The sequence below is a fragment of the Lepisosteus oculatus genome, chromosome 10 (assembly GCF_040954835.1).
Source record: "Lepisosteus oculatus isolate fLepOcu1 chromosome 10, fLepOcu1.hap2, whole genome shotgun sequence".
NCBI classification, from domain to species: Eukaryota; Metazoa; Chordata; class Actinopteri; order Semionotiformes; family Lepisosteidae; genus Lepisosteus; species Lepisosteus oculatus.
Window position 1 is genome coordinate 5,716,170 of NC_090705.1, and position 15,781 is coordinate 5,731,950.

Sequence of the window (15,781 nt, forward strand, 5' to 3'; positions counted from 1 at the left end):
CATGTACACCAGCAAAACGGTCTTGCTACGAGAACTTAATTTCTAATCTGCACACATCTATTAAGTGTTAGACAATACATTGTCTATTTTTAGTTACATGTAATTGCACAATAATGGGAAGCATTCTTGTAAGGTATTCAAATTATTTTTTAAAGTCAAACTGTGTATGCCGTCCTATGTTTCAGCAATTTGGTGACGAAATGCATCACCACTAAGGTATATTATACCAGCCAGAAAACCAAACATAGGAAAATCATAGGAATTTTAGGATTATAATGGATGTAAACAATGGTTTGATAGTTCAGCAGCTCTGTTAAACTAAAAGTTCGTCCAGCGGTTTCTTAAAAGTACTCAGAGTTCAGACCTCAACCACCTGGCTGGAAATCCTGTTCTACATCTCTGTGTGTAAAGAAAAGGTTCCTTTGGTCTCTCCTAACTGAATTTCTTTTTAGTTTCCAACTGGGAAACCTTATGTTCTTGTTTCATTACTGAGTGTGAACTACTCCCCTGGGTTATCTCTAGAGCCTTTAGATCATATGTACATGAATCAAATCTTCCCCTTAATCTCCTTTGTTCTCGACTGAGGACATTTAGCTCCCATAACCTGTCTATATTTCACGATACCCTGAGGCCAGAATTCATTCCTATTCTTCTTCGTTCTAAGGTTAAAATATCTGTAGAGGTATGGTGATCAAAACTAAACACCATATTCTAAAGTAGGTCTGACAAGTGCATTGTAAAAAAATAAACGTTTTCCCTGGATTCACACGTGGTTTCACACATTTTTATGTATACCCCAGCCCTACACATTTCTCTATTGATTTTTTGTGACTGATACGCTAAAAACAAAATGTATTGCTTTATGTGTTCTCTTATCCAAGCTGGCATGAGGCTGATCCAAGCTGGCATGAGGTTGTCTTTCATCACAGCAGACAATAGCAAAGTTTTGTTTCTAGGGATAACAGTCTGTTTGACAGTTTAATGTAATTAATTTATGAAAACAGGTGATTGGCACCTGTGAATGAATTCCGCTGATATTGTAAAATACAATCAATTACCTAAAATATTACAATATAATTCAATTAACTAATCCATGTTTTCAAGCTTGTAACAGCTATTATAAGTTTTTTTTTGTGCCATGTACTGTAATACAGAAGTTTAAGCCAACTGACTACCACTACATCTAAGACGATTGCTGGTTTCACAGTTCCTCAATGATCACTGTGTAGACTAGTTTGCCTCAAGATATGTAATGTTTTAGGTAGGCTTTCCTCCATGAAGAAACCAAACAGTTTGTTTGTTGTCTTCATGGAGGGAGGCCCACTGAAATGGCATGGAACATGAGGTACAGTACATATCAGATTTTACAGAGACGAGCTGCTAAGGAATTTTAAAAAAGAAATCTAAAAGTGTAGGTACATGTTTGCCTTGTGTTTATTCAGGTAGTATGTTCTTTTTGATATGAGTTCGGTTGGTACACCGAGAGAGACTTTCTTTTTGTCACATTCATAAACCCCTCCTCTTAAGGATGCTCCAGCCCTTCCTTGTTTTCTACTCATCTCCCGCACCTGCTCCCTGTTTCAACTCCCTTTTCAGTCCTCCTTAAAAGCCAGGCGCTCACTCTATTCCGGGCTCTGCTCTGGTTTCCGTACCAGGCGAGTCCGGGACTTGGAAGCGTCTGGTCCCGTCAAGTTTTTAGTTCCTATTCCTGCAGGTTCCGAACCGGTTCCCGCTTTTATTTTGTTCGTCTTGGATGGACCGCCCGGTTTTGGATTTTCACCTTCTCTTGGATTCTCCCTTGGACTTATTCCTGGACTGTTTGCCTCGGCCACACCTCCCCCGAACACCAGCGCACCATGGACACGCCCCCTGTTTCCATTCCCGACTCCCGCACGCTTTTTCCCCGTGTTTTCCCCACTCATCCCCGGATCGTGTCGTCTGCAGAGGGTCCGGAAAGAACACCTTCGTTTGGCTTTTTTTTGGCAGTTTTGCCTTCTTACATACACCAAGATGTCTACCGACTGCCATTTCATTCTTGTTGATACCCATCTAGGCATCTTTTTATGCCACTTAACTTATTGCAAATAAGATTATTTTTCTGTAAAGTCAAATTGCTTCTGACTTAGGAAGCATTCCGCCAAATGAATTGAAACTCAAACCTACTTCAGATGTGCATTTCCAAGGTTATAAAGATACATTTGTTCCCCACACTGGTTCATCATGTGCTTGGCATGTTACAGAAGATGACATCACACCCTTGTTATAGCACTGAATTCACCTGCAGCAGAATCCACTGTTTGTGTATTGTTCTACTACTGTTCAAAACTTGGTCCAGCTACTGTACCTAGCATTTCCTAACATACAGTAAAGTAATATATTCTTGGTAGGAAGCCTGAAAACCTGCATGCAGTTTTTTAGTTTTTATTGCAGAATTATCACTGTTTGCTGAATTGCATGCATCAGAAGTTAGAAGTTAGAAGTTAGCCTGAAACGTGTGAAGTCTAATCATGAATAGTTGCAGGTACAGCACAACAAATCCTGCCTAAATGTTTTGAACCTGGCTCCTCACTATTCTTGCTGCTAAATATATATTCTGTAAAGAGTTCATGCTGATACAGGAATGCTTTAATGAGTTCACGCATGAAGGATTAGTCTGAATGGAAATTAAGCCCCTGGAAATAACCCCATTACATGATAAATCTTGAATTATATTTAATATGATTATACCCTAACCTAATGGCTTTACTACCATGGCATCATATACATTTCCAATATTCACTCACAGTTTTGTTTATTCAAACAGAAAGAAGCTGGCATCTGCTGCTTAAATCAAGAGAACCTGATGTTCTTTCAGCAAACATTCCACAACTGTGAGAGAAATATTGCACAATCAGGAAATTCCCAGATTTTATTCTGCATTAGTATTTCACAACACTTCAGTATAAGGTTTTTTTTCTGGAATTATTTTACATTGTCTGTGTTGCCTACAACAACTTCTTTATATTTTTTTAGAAAAATATTCAAATCTAAAGTAAGTTGTTCAGGACCTGCTCCAGTTATATACAATGTGCACGTACAGTATGTAAGAATTTTCATTTCCATTTCACATCAGTGATGAATTTTGTGGCAAACATACTGTATCTCTTACACAAACATTTAGAGAACTCTCATATCATTTCAATTACAGAAATTGGCAAGGGTGGATTTGACTTTGTATCCTTTCATAACTAAAGAAAAAATCCTAGAATATTCATTATTCCCAAATCTATAGTACAAACATCAGATGTTTCTAAACGTTTCAAACTTTACTTTTCTTTATACCTCAGTGAGTACATAATGTTAAGAAAATGAAAGAACCAGTCAGTTAGGTTTATGTTCAGAGCACAATATTATTCTACTTACTGTCCTTTTTTAAAGTTGAGATATTTGAATCTTAAATGCCTCACACATACAGTATGTACTGTATATGCATGTAGTTTTAAATATTATTTTTTCCCCCAGGAAACTCATCCATTTGCCATTTTGCAGACTGTTTTTTTGTATTTTTACAAGCTGAAGCAAAAATGCACCACGCACCCTTGTCTTTAACATAGAATAATATTTTGTCTGTACCTGAACCCACTCCTTACATAAATTAATTAATCAAACTGAATGCTCCACTGCATGGAGGCTTCTTATGTTTAACTGTTTTATAATATTACCATAGCCAGCTGAGCAGAGACAGCAGCAACCAATATAAACATGAACTGTGACTTAAGAAAGAAGGAGGGAACTGGGGTGTGCAGCTGATGGAAAGTATTCTTTCTTACAGTAACGTCAAAATCTGAAAAACTCCTAAAAATCATAAAGAAATCGAACCAAAGAAGATCTTACTATATAACTGCCATCTCTGCACTGCATCTGCTAACCAGAGGTCTGCATGGAATTTTAATCAAAATGTAATAAAGCCAAAGACTGCAAATGTTCTTTCCAAAACTATTTTGGGGCATGTGTTTGGGTTCAAAATTTCTTACTGTCTAGAAACTCCATGGAAAAAAACTGAATGGCCTGATCTTGGTGTTGTGCCCAGGTCCTGTTAACCTGATTATATTTCTCCTGCTCTTCACCACTGTATCCCAAAAGAAGACAACATTGTATGCATAAACCTAGAACATAGCTTACAGAATTAGTCTTGAGCATTTTAATGTGCAAAAATAAAATCTCTGTTCTATTTTAATGAGAATCCTAAACTAATTCATGGAGTTCCTGTAATGCTATGTGCCATTGTTTGCTTTCAACCCTGAAAGAATAATCTTTTGTTTTTTTTTTTAAATTAGAAAAGCATGGATCCATAAAGCTGTCTGGATTAATTAGAGTACAGAAACTGGGAATTTGGCACAGTAAACAAAAAAATCCTGCCATTTGTATAATTTCGAAAAATTGGAAATGCATGTTTGTGTGTAGGTTCATAGAAAAGGGCAGCTCTGATCCCAGCACAAGGACTCAAACTCTATAAAACCTGATGGATTAATTTGTTAATGATTTGGCATCATGTTTCTATGTTGTATAATATATAAATATTACATATTAACTTGAGCAAATATCTTGATATTCACTTCTACGCAGAATAAGATTTAACAGGAAGACTGGAGAGTACTGTTGCAACAATTATATAGTTGTACTACTTTCAATCTTTCATAATCTATACTGAACAAAATTGATGTATAACAGTTATTCATCATAATTTTGAAAAATGGTAAATCAGGATAACAAAGCATCTCGCCAAAAGAACACACCTTGTTATACATTTAAATAATACTATAGAAGGTATTTAGTAGTTAATTATGGTTGAGAAAATTGGAATATTTTGTGACATTAACTTCCTAACTACCCAGTGCTTAATGTGTAGCCTGGGATGCATTCCAAGAACATGACAAAAATGGAAAATAGTGTTGTATTCCTTTTGATTTAATTCAGTGCAATGACAGTTAACAAGCCAGAATACTTACAGAGACACATATCGTAAAAGTGTGTTACATGACTATCAGAAATGTAAGACACATCTAGCTGATTACACAGCTGTAATTTATAGATGATTTTGCAGATTAACAAGTGCAAAATGATTTGAATGCTGTAATTAGAAATCCAGTTTCCAAGCAAAAACTTGCATCACTTTCTGACATTAGTCCAAACTCAGTCTTATTGCAGCCAAAAATACTTAATAACTATAGAAAATTGTGGGATGGTTGAAAAGGGTAAAGCTTATTTATAATCTGTATTGATGAGAGTTGTAGTTATTTTATGTGTTACACAGGGGTTGTAAAATTGCTTAGTATATATTAATTTACTGTATACAATCATTGGTAAAACTATATGAAATCTAGTTCTATTATGTTTCAGGTTACTGTATAATCCTCAATATTTTGAAATAGAGAAGAATTTTGCTTTTGTGCTTTGTATATCCTTTTTCATAATAAGATGAACACTATATTTTGGGATCACAGGTAAAATGCACTAATAGTCTTGAAGGATAGAGTGTTTGGGGTCTAAAAGCTCATCTTTCTCAGCTGTTTTTAAAAGAAGTAGATGTTTTGGCTTCAGGAACACGTCTAGGTAGCCTGATGCAGACTAATACAAACCTTTGTGTAATGAAGTGTCTGCCTTTTTAGTTTTGATGTACTTCAATTTAGTCTATGTCCTCAAGTTGTCATGTTTCACTGCTGATTCTGAAGATGTCCAGAAGTTTTAATTGAGCAATGTTTAAATAATTGAATTCAATTCTGTATTTTCTGTTTTTTACTAATATTATGTTCAGTTCAGTTCTTTCAGCCCATCACTATAGTATACCTGGGTGTTATATCTGGTTGCTCTTCTGTAGACTGATTCTTGCACAGTATGATTTTGTTATACTGTGACCAAAACGTAACACAAAGCATGGGTTTTTTTATGAGCGTATTGATCAATTTCAACATCCACTAATTAAAAATTCTATGCTGTTAACTATATCATAAAATTCTGTTGGCATTTTCTGCATTCCTTTTCATGATTGTTCTGTCAGCAGTCTTAAAGTTTCTTCAGACTCAGTGTTTCCTGTTTTATATTAATGTTTTATGATATTTCTGCTGCCTGTATTTAATACTCGGCACGTGTTTACATAAAACATTATCTGCCAGATGCTTTCCAGTCTATATCTAATCTATATTGATCTATATCTTTTTAAATTATCTTTGTAGCTTCTACAACATTTTTTAATCCTGCTGTTTTGGTACCATCAGTGAACTTGATTTGTTGTGTCTGTTAAAAAAAAACTAGAAAGAACAGTGGTCCTAGTACATGTCCATGTGGTACACGGTTACATACAGTACATGTCCCCAATTTGAGCATTCATCCCTTTTTTGTTATGTCATGCAATTCCTTTAGAAAGGGTCCTTCTTGCCCTGCATGACCTTTCACTGTCAAACCAATGAAAACAATATGTGTTCAATACCTTATTCCCATTAAAAAGCATACTGGCTTTTTCTAGCTATTTCTTGTTAAAGTGAGGTTCTCAAGGTGAGTGTGGTGATCATTTAAGATATGGATATTTTCACAGGTAAACGAGTGAATTAAAAGCAAGATATTCACACCGCCATCTTCATTGTGATTTTGTTTTGTGTATAAAATGTATGTTTTATTTGTATTTATTATTAGATCCTCAGAATATAAACAACTATATGAGAAAAATGATTCCTCATTTGGGAGAAAGACTGTAACAGTGCTGGTGTAATGGAGTTTTCTCATGTGCCGTAGATAGGCAGCATTGCATGTGACCTGGGCTGGATTCCTCAAGCGGGACTCAGACCTATGATTTCTACTTGATTTCAGTGAGCTTTGCTTCAGTGGATCACAGATACTATACACATTATAGCATCATCGCCTCAGGTCTCAGAAACTGGCCAGGGGTGTGCCTGTGACGGGATGAAGAAACCCAGGGTGTTGGTGGACCAATAGGGGGCACTCTTCACCCTGAACTAGAATTGCCTGGATTTTCTTTCCTGGGTCTGCTATTATTATCAAATGTTTCCGCGGTAAAAGTGTAAAACGCCTTTACTTTGCTTGAAGGAGACAAACATGGAAGTAAACTGAGTTCCTTTTTCTTAAACCTATTTCTCTCAACTTTATGACCTTATTAAATTTCCTGTTTGTCAGTTTAGTCATCTACTCACTTAGTTAGTAAGGGAATCCTTTGAATAAAATATTTAGAAGTGAATCTCTTATGAATACCACTTTTTCTGTCAATGTTTTTTTATACTTTTAGATTCCTTTAACGTCTCTGCTGGTCTCTTTAAAGCTATTGATACGGGTTGTCTGCTCTTATTTCTCTTTGATGGTTCTAAATGCTTTTTTTGTTTTTGTTTTTTTTGCCAAAAAAACTGTTATCATTTACTTTGTTCAGCTGCCTTTTCTGCTTCTTATCAATTCCTTTATGTTGTTTTTTTTGTTTCAGTAGATAGCCAAGATTAGTATTCAGCATTGACTACTGTATGTGGTAAATATCTGAGTCATCTCAGGTCACTGTTTACCTGTATCACTCAAAGGAATAACCCAGAAATAACCATTTTCCAAAATAGTTTAACCTATCCTTAACCTCATTGATTCTTGAGAAAGTGGGAATTCCAGAATGTCACTCAGCCAATCAAGAATAAATAGTCAAGAATATTACTCTCGATCTTTTCTGATTTTCCTTTTTTACAACTTCTTTTACAGTCTCTCCAATGTGTCACCTGGATATTTTCATGAATTTTGTTTCAAAGTTGCTTGCTTTTGTCCAATGCCACTTCTGTAAACACCCAAACGACCCGTTTAATCCCAATAAGTTATGTGTTATTTACCAGTCAGACCACTCCAGACACCTGCTGTCCCAATTTAATCTTGCATGTCAAATGTATCAGGTATCTTTTCAGTTCTTTCTGCTCTAAAATTATTTTTGTCAGGATGTGTCAACTAAATTATTAACCTCTGCTACTTATTTTAATAATACAACGTATTCATTGTAAAAGTTCTCAAAAATGAAATTAACATTTTTACTGATAGCTGCATTTTGTAAGAATGGCCAGCATGTTGGGTGAACATTTTTATTCACTGATGTGTTTTTTCATACTCACATCATGTGAAAAAAAAATGTTTTTTCAAATTGGCTTTTTTATGCAGTCTTTATCTACCTTTATTCACCTGAATGGGCCTCAGAAACATACCCTACCTAGATTTACAGTAACTGTTACACATTTTTTCCCTGTCTCATTTTTTCCCACTTGAGAAAGAAATACTTATGACCTGTCTCCCCAAGCAGTGCTATGATATTGACTCCCTAGATGAAATTCCGTCAGTCCCAGCAGTTGACTTGATTTGCAATAAAGTTCCTTCTGTCATTGTGGGGCTTCCTCCTGGCACAAGGTAACTTTTTGTGAACCCTCAAATTAGATAAAAGCTTCAATACTTCTGATAAATGAGGTCACTGATCAAGCTTCAGAGCACAGAAAATGATATACCTTTGTTCACTCTTTTTCCATCAAGCCATATTGAAGTGAGAGATGTACACTGGGGTTTTTAACTTCAGGCTCTCACCATGTGGGCTGTTATGAAACAGTACGTGACTTGCTTTGACTTACCATATAATCACCACGCCCCAGAAAATACATTATGTATATCTGTATCTTTTCAGCGTTTCAACATTTAATGAGATGTTATGCATGCATTTACTTTTCCTCATATTCCTCATATTTCACTAACCCCTCCTTTTCCAATATGCTCAAAAAACACAAATTTCAAAATAAAAAATTACAAAATAATTGGGTTGTGGGGAAGCAATTAACCAACTTGCCAAGAGTAAAAAAACAACATGATATAGTGTGTAAATCTTGCATCTTCTTTAACGAGTGCTTTTTTGGGCTATGTTAATGTATTTTCAAGTCCTGTTTTATGCAACAATGGGACATTTTGATAGATTTCTGTGACCATGTTTTTTCTTATAAAGGTATATTGTTCAGTGATAAATAATTAAGGCATCCATGGAAAGAAAAAAAAGAAATATAGTACATTTTTCCTACCGGGGAGTCTCCAGGCGTTCAACTGCAAATCACATAAAATACTCCAGATGCATTCACCAGGCAACGTCTTCAGTTTGAAACTGTGACTGGGTCTCATTCATGCAGATTAAGTATTAGCTAAATAAAGAGTTCCTTTATTGGAACTTTATTGGAGAGCCTTCGTGTTTTCACTTGCACCAGTCTCACAAATTCCTTGCCTGAACAGATTATGGTTTTTAAAGACTGGATCTTTAGTCACCTATAAAGGTTGAAAGACAGGTTCTTCAGGACCAGGTCAGAAAACACTCACAAAACTATCCATGAACATGGTTATTTAAAACATACAGTATATCCATAAGAGATAGCAAGTAAAGAACCCTTTACTGTGCCCCCTAATGGAATGTGGGAAACAAGTGGAGCTACCCTGACAGCTCAAACAGCTGGAATATGACTAAATCAAGGTGGAATTAAAAGATTTAAGGAACAATATCAGCCATAAAAGTAGATTAGCCTGGACAGAAGAACAAAAAATGTAAACACATTGAAATGGGTAAAGGTGTAGTGGTAAGGCAGCAGTCTGTGAATTAGGCCTGAGGTATCAATCCCATAAAAGGGAAATAAAAGGGAAGGCTTTTCTATCTTATTTTTTCTTTAAAATCACCCATTACTTTTTGTTATATGCACACGATCTGGAAGAGCTGTTTGCGTGATGTTTTGCAATAAGAGCCCATTTCCCAAGAAACCAGAGACCGAAGAGGTGCAGGCAGAGTCCTCTGTCCTTCCTACAGTACCTTGTCTTTAAAAATGTCACAGGTGACTGATGTGTTCTTCACCAGGAGGTCTGGATGTCTGCAAGTACCCAGGAGACCCATACTTCACTATTGGCAGAGTGTCAGTTCTTGAGGAATCTTGGCCACAGTCACATGATCCCCTCGAACCCATGATCACAGTGCGCAACTGGAGCTCATGTGAGAGTGCTTGCCCTTCTATATGGAAGCCATATACCACTTACATTCATTTTCATACTGCTCTGTATTTGTTACTTGTGCATAGTTTGTTGAAATCCACAAGGATTTAGATCGTATCCACAAGGATAGCTGGAAAGGCAGTTACTGTAATCCTGTGTCCCATTTGGATTTGAAAAATCATGGTCTCAGGATTTGTGTCATTGGCCGAGGTTGGCAATCTGTTTTTGTGTGCGGACCTGATGATGAGTTACATGGTCGGGAACAGCCCAAAATCCCACAACTAAGTTATCAAATTATATGTTTGTGCGAGTCTTGAACAAGCTGCTTAGGTCATGTCATGTCATTTGCCAAACCACTTCATACCATAGGGTGTCGCGGGAAGCTGGAGCCTGCAAGGCAAGCAACGAGCTCAAGGCAGGGAAGCTGCTTAGGTATGTTGTTGAAACCGGTAACTTGGCTGCCTTCAGAAAAGCAAACCACCTACTGTAGGTGTCTTCTCTTTTTTGTATTTAATCTGCATAAACTGTATGTCTGGAAATGTTACACGTTCCACTCATGCACTTGTTCTAATGTAATGCCTTGTGATAGACAAAAATGCCTTTTTGTCCAACACAACACAAAAATTGCTTTTTAGTCCAACAAGAAAGACTAATTTTTCTGCCAAATATTTGTCTGCTATTTCAGTGAGTGTATAAGAGCTGTGGTTAAAAGTGTGTATGTATTGGTTTTTTATTAGACATTACGTTTGATTATTATTCATTCATTCTGGTGTCAGCAGAAACAGTTAGGCACAGTTCAAAGGCTGTTGCTGTAAGTCTCTTTGTTACTAGAGTGACTCTGTTTTTCTATGGGCTGAAATCCAAATCTTTATCGCACTGGAACTTCCAACACAAAGAATTAAGATATAGTAATTAACTTGGATTTAAAGTACGTTGACAGGATTTATTACTGTGATTGCAAAAAGTCTTCTCAGTTCAGGTTTCAGTTTCTAAATCATGCCCTTTTGTAATGATTCAGTATGTTGGATTGCTCATGAAACACATTAAATACTTATGAAGTCCTGCCTCACCACCTCATCATTTGCAGCAATTTATCAGTTTGAATATGGTTACTTTTACTGTTTTAGAATATAAAAAAAGCTGTAAAGAACAAATGTTTATATATCATGCTTTTTTTAAAGTGTTAAATCCCACATGCATAAGTATAACCATTAAAAAGTTGCAAATTAAAAAAAAAATTAAAATACTAAACTTTTTTTAATTTTTATTCCATTTCTGCTATAGGTGTTTATTTGTTATAGGTAAAATAAAATAGGGCAGAATTGTTTAAATGGATGTTTTTTAATCCAAAATAATTATATTACCTTAATTAGAGAAATGTTCAAGAATGAAGTGTGTTGAAATTCAGTTTGAGGAATTTGTTTTTGTTTTTTTTTCTCAATGAGAAATATATTTCAGCTACATAACTGAGGGAATGCAGCCTATGCAATTGGACTGACAAACAGAAAAAGCCATCATTACTGAAACAACACATCAGTGTTGCCTGTGGGGTGCTGTGGTCTCACTTTATATGACCTACTTACAGAGTGTTAGTGAGTTAATACTCATATATTCTGTGATGTTACAGAGAAAAATTCATTTGTGTTAAAAGCATTTTCTTGTGGAGTGTGTCTGATAAAATACTTCAGTACCAAATTACTCCTGGAAAATCCCTAGTGCCAGTTCTGATTTATTTTCAAATACTGAAGACGCATTTCTAGTATTGCTTAATAATTCTCCCTACCAGTGTGTTTTCCACATAGACCTTTTCATTATTTTAGTGATGTCCCGAGGGCACCGGCGCTAAACAGATCATTTGTAATTCTGAAATTATGTAACTACATTTTACTATTAATATATTTGAACACAAGAAAGGTTGCGAAGGAGGAGAGACACTCAGACCATCTTGCTCATTTGGTTGCTATTATTCATCAAAGAATTTTCAATTTTAGGGAATTATCTTCAAATCCCTGACAGTTTGTTTCTAACCCCAACAATCCTTTCTGTAAAGACGTGCTTCTTCTTATTTTATTGCTTGCATTTCAACACAAATAAAACCAAACCTGTATGGTAATATACTGGCAATATACATGCTGGCAGATTCAGTGTATACCTGCACACCTTGCCTTGTATTGATATGATTATTAACCACAAATGCAATCAACTAACCAAAGGAACTTCATCTTAAACTGTTCTTCTCACGACAATGTACTGTCCTATTTATAAAAAATTAAAAATATACCCACAGACAACATGTAGCAAAGAAAGGGATGTTTACAAAGCACAAAGCAAAAAGAAAATGTAGCCTGTGTTGTTTGGAAAAGAAATGGAGAGATTGGGTTCTGGAGACCACAAAAAGCCTGAAAAAGCCTTGGTGACCTGAATACATTGAGATTTTATATTTTCAGGGCCTGCTTAAATATGATACAAGAAGTAGCACTGAATGATAATAGTTGATCCAAGTCCTTTTAAAATGGAAAATTCGACTGTGAAAACACTTTCAAAACATTTTGTACATATTACTAATATATGAAAAATGTCTATAAGATATAACTCATCAGTGCTAAAACAGCACATTGGATAGAATTAAAAAACTCGAATTAAAGACATGGGTTATGAACTGAATTGAATTTTAATTCCTCTTTCATGTGTGTCCTGAACCTCATTACACATTCTTTAATGAATGGAACTTATTTTCTTTTCCACAGCCTAAGCCAGTCATTTCTTGATTAAGAACATGTGGCTTTAAATCCCCATTTTTAAACAAGAAAATTTTACAGTGCTCTCCTTTAGACTTTACTGTCACCGTAATACTACTTTTAATACTTTTTGCATTTTTAAAATAAAAATAAAGGTACTTAACTACTTGTTTCAAACTTTCATTAAAATGGCTTGTCTTTACGGTTATTTATCAGAATTTTGGAAGGAGGTCTAAATCTTTTTTTGCACTTCGCTCTCCTATGTATAAATACTCATTGGCTGCAAAGAACTCTGCGCACATCTTTTTTAGCTCCACTCCTTCCACCCTAACTTCATCCTTGCAGCTGCCTCCCTGGTTCATTCCTCATAAGTAAGAGGAGTTGTACCAGCCAAACGAGTAAATGGCAAAGTATTAATTGGGTTTTCCCTTTCCATTCATAAACTTGTTTCTTTGTTATTAGAATTTGATCAAACTACTGTACTGTAATATTCACTACCATACTTTATGTTTCACAGAAGAAAGGTATCTTTTAATATGTATTTTTAGTGACCTGAATTTAACATTTCCCAGGACTGTTTCACCTTAGACTTAGAAACATGACAATGTGAATGTAAGAGCAGCCCATTTTTCCAGAGTCAAGTATATGTTACTGGCAAAGTATGAAATTAGGTATAGTGTGCATGTACTAGGTATTCTATACAATGCCTAAACATCCTAGGCATTTTATGTAATGCCGGCTTTGTTTTTGCCTGTTCGTGAAACGAGAGTTGTTTCACCCACACCCTCCATTTTGGTTTATTTCTAGCATACATGGAGCATATGTCGCTTACCTGCACATGTGCAGTGCTAATATTGTTATGTACCCTTAAGTCTGTGATGTTCAAAATGGAGAAAGAAACAACTATTGATCACATCTCTGCAATGAAAGAATGGTTTTATATTAAATTATTTGAAACACAATAATTCGTCATCATGGTTATTGTTACAAATGTATTGTTGTATCATAAACAGTGTTTTCCTTGTGGATGAATGTTATCACCGCTTAGTAGCCGAAGTGGTAAATGCTAACAGTGCATGGAAGAAGGAACCTCAGCACTACTGCTTACTGAACAAGTTCAATATTATGGCTGTAGAACAGAAAAATAAGAGCATCGAGTTGATCAAGGAAGGATCTGATGCAGTCCCAGCATACTGCCACCAGACAGCCCCTAAACCTCTAGTGCCTTCCTTATCCACTCAGAGGAGGCTATATCAACCAGACATTATTAACCAACCTCGCCGTGCCAAGTAGTTTTCCATCACTACGCCTCCCCACCCCAAGCCTACTTAAATCCTGCTCTCAGTCCTAACTTTGCTCAGTATTGGTTACAACCTCGTGAGCTCCACATCACATCCTCCACTATATTTCCAACCCCTTGTTGGAAATTTGGATTTTGGCCTGTCTTTTGACCTTGATTTCTGGATCTTGTCTTTGGAGTTTTAGGCTTAGTCTCTCTCCTGGATTTTGGACCTTTTGCTAGTTTATAGATCTCGGCCCCGGATTTTCCGAATTTTTCGGCTTGCTGATTTATCTTGATCTTGTTACCCAAATAGGGTCCATTACTTTGTCAATTGAGCGGGTCCCCAGCCTAACAGGATCAAGCCACGTGCTGTGGCTATAATTTTAGTGAGAATGAGGAGGAGGAAGAAGGATTCAGGTTACACATTTTGTTGCTTGTTGTGTACAATCTGAGTTGTTCGAGTTCCTGTTCCGGAGGTTGAGAGAGGTAGAAGATATACTCACAATGTTTTGGCCTTCATCATGGGTGTTTGAAGTGATGGGTTTCATAAGTTGTGTAATTATTTTAATTTTTCAATGCTTTTGTAATCATTTCAATTCTTTAATACAGTATATTAATATATTATTTCATTATATTTCATTCATATGATGACAACAAACAACATTATTTACATATTTAAATTAATATTGAGTCATTCAATATTAAAAAGCCACATATTTTGCTTTCTGATACTTAGGTTAATCTTGGTGGTCCATATAATGCCTAGGAATGTTATGTAATGCCTAGTCAAAGGAGTGAACATAATCTGAAAATACATTTTTTTCATAGTTTTCAGAATATTCTCAAGGATTTTACAGAATGGTTAGGAATTTTACACATTGCCTGTTTTTTATACTTTTCTAATAACACAAATAGTCTTTTCCTTGTTTTTCCTTCTGGAACATTGGAAAATATAAGAAAAAATAATTTTCTCCTTTAAGAATGCATCCTATTTGAGATGTTTACAGATATACTGTACAGATATTTACATATCGAGCTAGACAGATATTGCTTATTGACTCCTAAATGCTAGACATAAATACATTTGCAGCTTCAATGCCAAACACTATTTGAAGAAATGATCAATGAAGTCTGTAAACTGGCATTTTGTCAGGTGTAATTAAAAAATGTTTTCTTCCTCATAAAATCGAAGATGTTCAGAATTTTGTAGTGTCAGGCATTTCCTCCTGTTACAGTGTTTGTTTGGAAACAGATATCCCAGAATGAAAGAATAGTTTAAAATCTTTCCTTCATGGTCCAAACTCAATAATCTTATAAGCCCTTGCATAATCTAATTCATAATTAGACGAAACAGCACATTTCATCTGCAGAACCTTCATGTTGTATTTTGTTTTCTTATCATTGAGTTTGGAATTAACCTCAGCCTGTTCTATTGTATCCCACAGTCCAGTGCAGCTCCCCACTCTAATCAATCCGTCCATCTGTGTACTTGCAATATTTCAACTTAATTACATAAAACATGTGCTTGATGAATGAAGTAGACTTCTTCCAGGACTGAGAATTATGAGCTACGATCACAGACATGAAAAATTGTGCCTACAGCAGTAGGCAACAGCGGAGAAGAGCCTTGATTGAGGACTTTGACATTTTTAAAGGAACAAATAATGCTGTCCCCTGCAATTTTTCAAACTCATAGCATAGAGAATACATACATTTGGTCCCGAAAGGACCAAAACTTCATCCCAATTTG